At 39.1% G+C, this 7731-nt stretch overlaps 1 protein-coding gene across 2 annotated transcripts in view; it reads right to left on the minus strand.

The window, feature by feature from the left end:
- Positions 1-5713, minus strand: part of gng7 (guanine nucleotide binding protein (G protein), gamma 7) — a 9215-nt gene extending 3502 nt beyond the window's left edge. Inside the window, exons 1-2 of one of the 2 annotated variants that reach the window (XM_015404279.1) lie at positions 5586-5713; positions 433-581 (exon numbers count right to left, since the gene is read on the minus strand). The gene's annotated coding sequence lies outside the window, so the exon portion shown is untranslated. Of the gene's footprint in view, positions 1-432; positions 582-5169; positions 5540-5585 lie in introns of those variants that run through there. The other variant, XM_015404281.1, reaches the window with a different exon arrangement.
- Between the last annotated feature and the right edge of the window lie 2018 nt (positions 5714-7731).

The raw sequence follows: 7731 nt of genomic DNA on the forward strand, positions 1-7731 counted from the left end.
AAGGAAGGAAGGAAGGAAGGAAGGAAGGAAGGAAGGAAGGAAGGAAGGAAGGAAGGATACATTTGATGGAATGCTTTCTATGTTTTGGGACTGCATGTAAATCATTTGAGGATATGATATTATGGGGCCATAGTGCCACTTAGAGGTGACAACAGGGTCATGCAACACATAACTACTGAAAACCCTGTTGATACAACACACAAAGTAAACATTGAGGAATCCCACGACTAAAGAAAAAAAGGACACAGGCCTACCGTTATGTTAGCTATTGACCCATAGAAAGTATGTATTTGAAATAGCAATGCCTTTCTCCTTATTTGCCTGTTTTCATGTAAGAGTACACGACAAAAATTGTGTCTATGTTATTTTGCTGCCTCAGTACTTCCAAGAGCATGGATCAAAACACATTAGCCTCTACATACAGAGCCTTACCTGACTGATGGTGTGCAGACAGGACTCTCTCTGAACACTAATGTGTGAAGAAGGAGAGGCAACCTGAGGTAAAGCAGCAGCGGCAGCAAAACAGTCTGCAGGTAACGAGGACAGACCTGGACGGCAGCTGGATTTACATTGGCTTCACTCTGTATTAACAAAAGGAAAGTTACACAAAGATCAGGGCTTATGTTACAACTGTAATCAATGATAATTCCTTTATATGCACTTTGTAAAAATATTTACACCTATCAATGCTTTCCATGTTGTCATATTACAGAATTCACTGTTATATTGGGGGAGAACACAGAGGAGTGCATAGTTGTAAATTGTTGGAAAATGGCACAGCTTATACAGCCCTTTAACCTGACACTACGCAAAACCATCTAGTGCAGCAAGTAGCTTTCCAAAGTCAGTAGTTCTATAGTGTTTAGACTACGGAATACTGTCTAAATAAAATGGTACCTCTACTGGGGCATTTCTTCTCTATTGTAAATTGATTTGTAGTAACAATGGGCTGCGTGATAGAAATCTCAAGAAGCTTATTTCCATTATTTCCATGCCAGCAACAGAAAAATGGTGTGGAGTTTGCTTTTCTTTAGAAAGGAAGGTGGTGATAGTTAATAGGAAAATAACCAGAGCTAAAAACAAAGCCTCAGATAGGAAGCAAAAACATGAAGCTGTGTGCCCAGTTCACCGTCCGACAGGACAGCTACTGTGACCGTATTGCAGTAGCCATGTGTTACAGCAACTCAAAACATACATATATTTAGAAATTCTGTCACTGATTACACTTTTTTAAAGATGTTTTCTGTGCATCTGACTAATTTTGAGCTTTTATGCAAGAAGTGGCAGACCCAGAAAAAAAATCATAGGGCTGGCCAGTCAGACAGGAACCAGCGTATGAAACCAAAAGGCTTCAATACCAGTTCATGGTCAAGCTACACTTATTACCCTGTACAATGTGAAAAACAACGAGGCAAACATCTCTATTTTCCAAACGAAATCCCTAAACACAGAACAGATTTTCATGAAGCCCTTGCTAATAAGTCTACAGGGATATTTATAGATCTATGTTGTCTATACTGGGTTCAGCAATTGTTTGTTATCTTTAATCAGGTAGATGACTCCTAGATGTATGCACAGACTCATGCCTTTGTGTTCTCCCTCATAAAACAGTTTTAGATGGAAATGCTAGTTCCAGAGGTGGTAAATTACGCCCACAACAACCATTCACTTGGTTGGGATGGCCACAGGGGTGGCTTAGCCCCGCCGCTGTCAACAAGAAATACACGGCCAAAACTTGCAGCTGTAATTACTGGGAAAATTGTCTGACTGAGAATACACCTTTTTATAAAAAAAAATTAGTAAATAAAAACTAAAAATAAGTATAACTTTTCTTTAGCTTCACCATTATCTACTACTTTGTGTTGCTCTGTCACTGATATATAACTAACAAGACAAAACATTGATAATTGTGGTTGGAAGGTTATAAAAGATGAGAGTTCAAGGAGCATAACCTGAATGAAATAGTCATAATATAGTGACTGGAAAGATAATCTCGAAAAAACTTCCCTCACGTTACTTCCTCTTACCAACAGCTGTAAGTGAACCATACTGAACAGTAGATAATGTGCCACTTTTAAAAGAGATTTTCTTTTGCCCTTTAATCCACTATCTCTTCACAAACTTTCTGGTTTTATTATTTCACATTTCAAAGTGGGTACCAGAGGAGGAATTCCTTAACGTCAGGACATATATATATAAACCCCATACCTCGCGCTCTGCCTGCAACACTATCAAAGTGCTGCCACCCTGTGCCTCAGCGTGCTGCTATGTCTGTCGCCAGTGCTCTCAGGAGGTGGGTCCTTCTTTAATTAATACAACAGTGGAGTAGATCCGTGAATCGTGTCTGTAATTAGAGCTTCTGTGTATATGAGTGAGTGTGCAAGCATAGAAGATGGAGAGCATAACATGAAGTAATAAAAAATAGAGACCAGTTTCCTCTTTGTTCTTTGAATTTCCAATGTGAAAGTTATTTTTGGATTTGTGGACCGTTTACATACTTTGAACAGCTTCTGAAAAAATATGTTGATGGAATATTACTTTTTATTTGGTCAGAAAGGAGAATACCAGAACAACCAGGCTAAATAACATCCAACGACAGTTCTGAGAAATTAAAGCGAAAATATTTCAGAGTAGCTTAGGCTTGGTTTCTTTACACCTGTTTGCATTAAAGTATACATTTCTTGCTACAAGACAGTGATGACTTCCATAAAATTTTACAGAAAGACAGAGTGAGCAATTAACTGGTTAACTGTTAGGGGCGCCTCTCTATGCTGATGACACTGTTTTTAAGTTTGAATTGCATGAAAATTAAGAACAGTTTCATCAGCATAGAGAGGTGCCCCCAACATTCTGATATTCTGTTCTGGTATTTCATTATGTACAGGTACCGTTTGACAATATTCATTAAAATTTAGAGTTTTTAAACATTACAGAGAAAAAATGTGTTAAAGAATTAAGAGAACTCCCCCAAATGAATCAGAGTTTTGTTTTAAGCTTATCAACATTTTAAGGAATGAAAACTTTCCTTTTCAGCCTTGCAGTGAACATCTTTAAAATAACTAAGATCACAGATGCACTGTTCTTTAAAAAGAAAATATGTTCATATTTGTCCTAAAGAACTGTTTTGCTGCGCCCACATATTTGTCTTTTATTGACTACAGAGACAACATCTGTATTAATGTTGCTACAAGTATTTTACAGATGCTGGACAATATTTATCACAGAGCAATGAAATTTATTGAGATACAAACGTCTTTGCATGTTTTACTCTCTCTTCAGCTAGCCCTTATTGTCCACACAGTGTTGCACAAGTGTGGCAACTTAACTTTGCTAGCATCAGGCTGAAACTCTTTCTAAAATGCCTTAATTCTTTGTAGCATTGACTGACCAAACTGCAGCAGTCCTTTTCAACAGATGTTGGACCATATTAAGTTAGCAGCATCACACAGTTCCTTTATTATGTCTAAAACTTGTGTGGAGTTTATTAAAATTGAGCAAACTCATTGTCATATTCAAAGCACCAGTATGAGAGTACCCACATGCTGGGATAAGCATCACAAGATGGAAATCTCTGATCTTAATGGGAAGGAGATGAGAGATAGGAAAATTACTCAAGATAACTGGTGTTTAAACAACCCTATGGTGGTTCTAGGGAACCAAGGTGTGCGAAGAAACTATGACACACTAAACATCGCTAAACCAACACCATTGCTGCACAGATGAGTTGGGATGGATTACTGCCTTCATATTGTTGTGCACAAAGTTCTTCAATATTTTTAAAGTTGGAGCTGAAATCAAACTCATGAAGATCTCTTCAGTTCTTTAATTCAGCAAATATTGTCAGCCTTGACCGACTGTGGCTTCTTCATTTTCCTGTTCTTAGCTGACAAGTGATGAACCAGGTGTTTTTTTCTGCTGCTGTAGCCTTTCTTTTTCTAGGATCAACGTGATGCGAGTTCAGAGATGATATTCTACATAACTTGGTTGTTTTTTTTGATACTCTAAACGGTTTATCCAGCACAAGCAACCATTACACATTCAGTCATAAATCCTTTTCTATCCTCATTCTGGTGCTCTATTTGAACTTCAAAAAGATAACTTCACCATATCTTTCACTTGTATATTTTGTTAGTTTTATTCTGTTTGTTGAAATGTATTGTACTCTTTCTGTTTATTTTGATAATAGTTTAGATTTTTTTTAAACAGGATTTTCTAATTCTGTACTGAATTTTGTGATTTAGCCCTTTTTTACCCTCTGTGTGCTTATTTTGTCTCCTGTTAAGCTGCTGGAATTTGAATTTCCCTGAAGGAATTACCCAAAAACTCAAGTCTAAGATTAACTAGATCCCTAAATGGGCAGTTCCTGTTAACATGTGTGCCTTGTAAAACAGTGTAATTTTATGAAAATAATCCATAACTATCTTAGCAACACCTTATTTAGTTTTCATAATGTTACTTAAATAAGAAAATTCTTCCTATGTGCATACATTTATGATATTTAGTGATTTTTTTTTTGTATATGAATGCAATGGTGACTGTCTGTATATTTATATATGTTTCCATAAACAGCTCTGTTTAAAATAGCATTTTCTTTTTCAATACAGACTTACCAACATTAATAAAAGTGGAATAAAATATTTTTTTATGTATCCAGCCTGTTGATTCTTTAAACTTTCTGAGACCTGTAATAAGTATGGGACCCCACTGAAGTTAATGAAATAACATGCAACATAACACAGCTTCCAAAATATAACAAGCAAAACACAAAACAAACAAACAAAAAAGACCATGACTGCCAGATCCGGACAGGCCCCACCGAGCAGCCAACCAGCGGAGCGCACAGAGGCTCTCAGGACACGCAACCCCCCCGCATCAATCCATATTGATCTGAGCAGCTGCCTGGCGCTGATCGGGCCTACATGTCCTCTGCTTACAGGCCCTACTCACTGCTCTGCCCTATGAAAACACAATGCGGGCATTTTGATGGCTAGAACAGCGTGTCCTCTATCCCGTAGCGATCCACGCACCAAACACACACAACATGCCAAGCATACGCACGCACATACGCACAGGCACCCAACGCGTTTGCACAAATAAAACTACAAATATTATTCTCCCAGACAAGATCGCTTTAAACTCTGCAAGACGCCCCCCCTTCCCCACACACACCATCCGATCACCAGCCGTGGCAGTGGGGTAGTGACACGCTCCAGCAGACCATTAGTAACCCGTCCAACCAGACCGGAGCGCACCCCAAATATGTTCCGCTATTACGCAAATCCGTGGGCCTACTTCGACACATAAGATCCAGCTGCTACTGCTTGTTCTTCTGCAAGCAGGGAGAAATCTTCCACTGACCCTGTCCCCGGTCCTCCCCACCCTCTCTGCCGGCAAAAAAATAAATAAATAAAAGGTTGGGGGGAAATCCGGATTCGTGACACCGATGGAGCCCCCTCTCCTGCTGCAGCCGAACCTCGGCAGCGACAGTCCAACAGGAGGAGGGGGGTTTACAGGAGCGACACAAAGGCGTCAGAGTGATTATAAGACAGGATGGGAGGAAAATAGCAGAATATCACCAAACTCACCTCCGAATGCGCTGGATTGGTGATTTAAAGGGCCAGATCCGCTCCGCTCGCTCCTCGTCTCCACCGAGCCAAACGCCTCCCCCACCGTTACAGTGTCTGTCCACTCCTCTACCTCCCCCAGCCCCACCNCTCTCTCTCTCTCTCTCTCTCTCTCTCTCTCTCTCTCTCTCTCTCCCTTTTGATAAGCAGCTTTAACCCAGGTGTTTCTATAACATCATCACACACGCACACAGAGGAACAACCATAATCCTTCTAAGAGGGGAGTTATATCCCAATTATGTTGATATCAAGAAACACATAGGGAAATATGAAAGATGTAACAAATTTAATAATGGATGTTAGTTTTTCTGCCTGCCACATGGACGGTATTTTAGGCAGAGGCGTAGCCAAAACATTTTTACAGTATAAGGGGGGCCAGGCAATAATCAATGTAGGGTCAATCTATCCTGATCCAACAGGACAATGAACAACCAGAACATCCATAATTTCCAAATAAAGACAAACTATATTTTCCCACAACCTTTGCTAACAAATAGACGCATATACAGAATTTAAATATCAATCTAGATAAAAGGTATAGTGGATACATTTCTTTTAGGTTTGAGAAACATCTTTTCACAATGTCATTACTTACCTACTTTTATCAATAATCATTCTGCATAAAATTGATATTTACAAGTAGGCTACTAATATTAGTTTTATATATATTTACTGTAATATTCAGTGTTTTTTCCATTCACTTGATTTACGGTAATTTAGTGTATTTTATAAAGTAAAGGACTGCTTTTTGTTTTACGGTCTTTTTCTGCTGCTATTTTACAGTGTTTTACTGTATATTTTGCTGACTTTTTTTACAGTGCAAAAATTGTTTATTTACTAACTTTTATTAGAATAGTTATTTATTATCTATCTTTGTTATCTATTATTTAACTGAAGACTGGATTGTATTTTCTCTTTACCCCATATAACACAAAATATAGTTCTGAAAAGAGCAGAAATTCTGTACTTATCATCTTTAAAGTTAGTATATGGATGTGCATAATTAACCACAGTGTTTTTGTGGTCAAATAATTGTTAATCTATGAAAAATTTAAATGTTTTGAGTATTGAGAGTATTACTGTAGTATCACTTGAGAGTATAGGCTGATTAATACTTGTGTCGCAGCGAACAAAAAGATGTCCCCGCCCGCTCCGTAGACACTCTGCTGCTCCTCTCCCAAATTGTAGGTGACCGCAGACAGTGCCGCAGACAGGAGGATGGCTGGTTTTGTTTTTATGACCGCAATTCCGGAAAACGACTCGTGAAGTTTGGCCAGTTAGAAGAGTGAGGTGCGTGAGAACTCTGGGACTCATTTTCCACCTTGATCCCCTTTTTTTTTCACCCTCATGTCCCTCCATTGTCGGATAAACTTGCCCCCACTTCCTCGCTGCCCTGGCCATATCTAGACCCACAGCTAGTTCCTCATTCTCTTGCATTGTACCGTGGAATATAGGCGCAGACCACGCACCAAAATAGAGCATAAATCAAAAATGTCTGCGTCAAGCTCAGTGCGACACACTGCTGCAGGAAGCATAACTAGCCCTTATTACTGTTGCCACTGTCCCACCCCTGTCCCACCCCACTCTAGCTCTGCCCCTGATTTTAGGACCCCGGTGTCAGCAAGGAAGGGTGGATCTTTTCAAAACCGTGAAATATTTAAAGCGCAATTTCTTTTTTCAAACTTTATTACTGTTTTTCATACCTATCAAAATCTTGTCAACTCTTTAGTGAAATGTTCCACTCTTCCAATGTTGTAAACTTAACATTGCCACTATAAACATTTAATTTGTAATTTTGTCTACTGAATATAAAATCTAAACATATTGCAAAACAACACTTGCATGCTTTTCTCCTTGGTTTTGATTCGACTTAAATCAAACCGTAAATCTAGCTTCTTAACTCTATGCCCACTATTTTTTTTATATAGTTGGAATTGGTTTACTTGTGCTGTAAAAACAACTGTACTCCTCCAGAGTTCAGTACAATCTTTAGCCACGCGATGGCGCCATTTACCCGCCTCTCCTGCAGCTAAATCGGGGGAAGAGTGGGCCTCTTCATGCTCAAAGGCTTTGCACAAGCACACCCTCACGCATGATCCCTCTGTCC

The sequence above is a fragment of the Cyprinodon variegatus genome, unplaced genomic scaffold (genome assembly GCF_000732505.1).
Source record: "Cyprinodon variegatus isolate N-32 unplaced genomic scaffold, C_variegatus-1.0 Scaffold1681, whole genome shotgun sequence".
Lineage (NCBI taxonomy): Eukaryota > Metazoa > Chordata > Actinopteri > Cyprinodontiformes > Cyprinodontidae > Cyprinodon > Cyprinodon variegatus.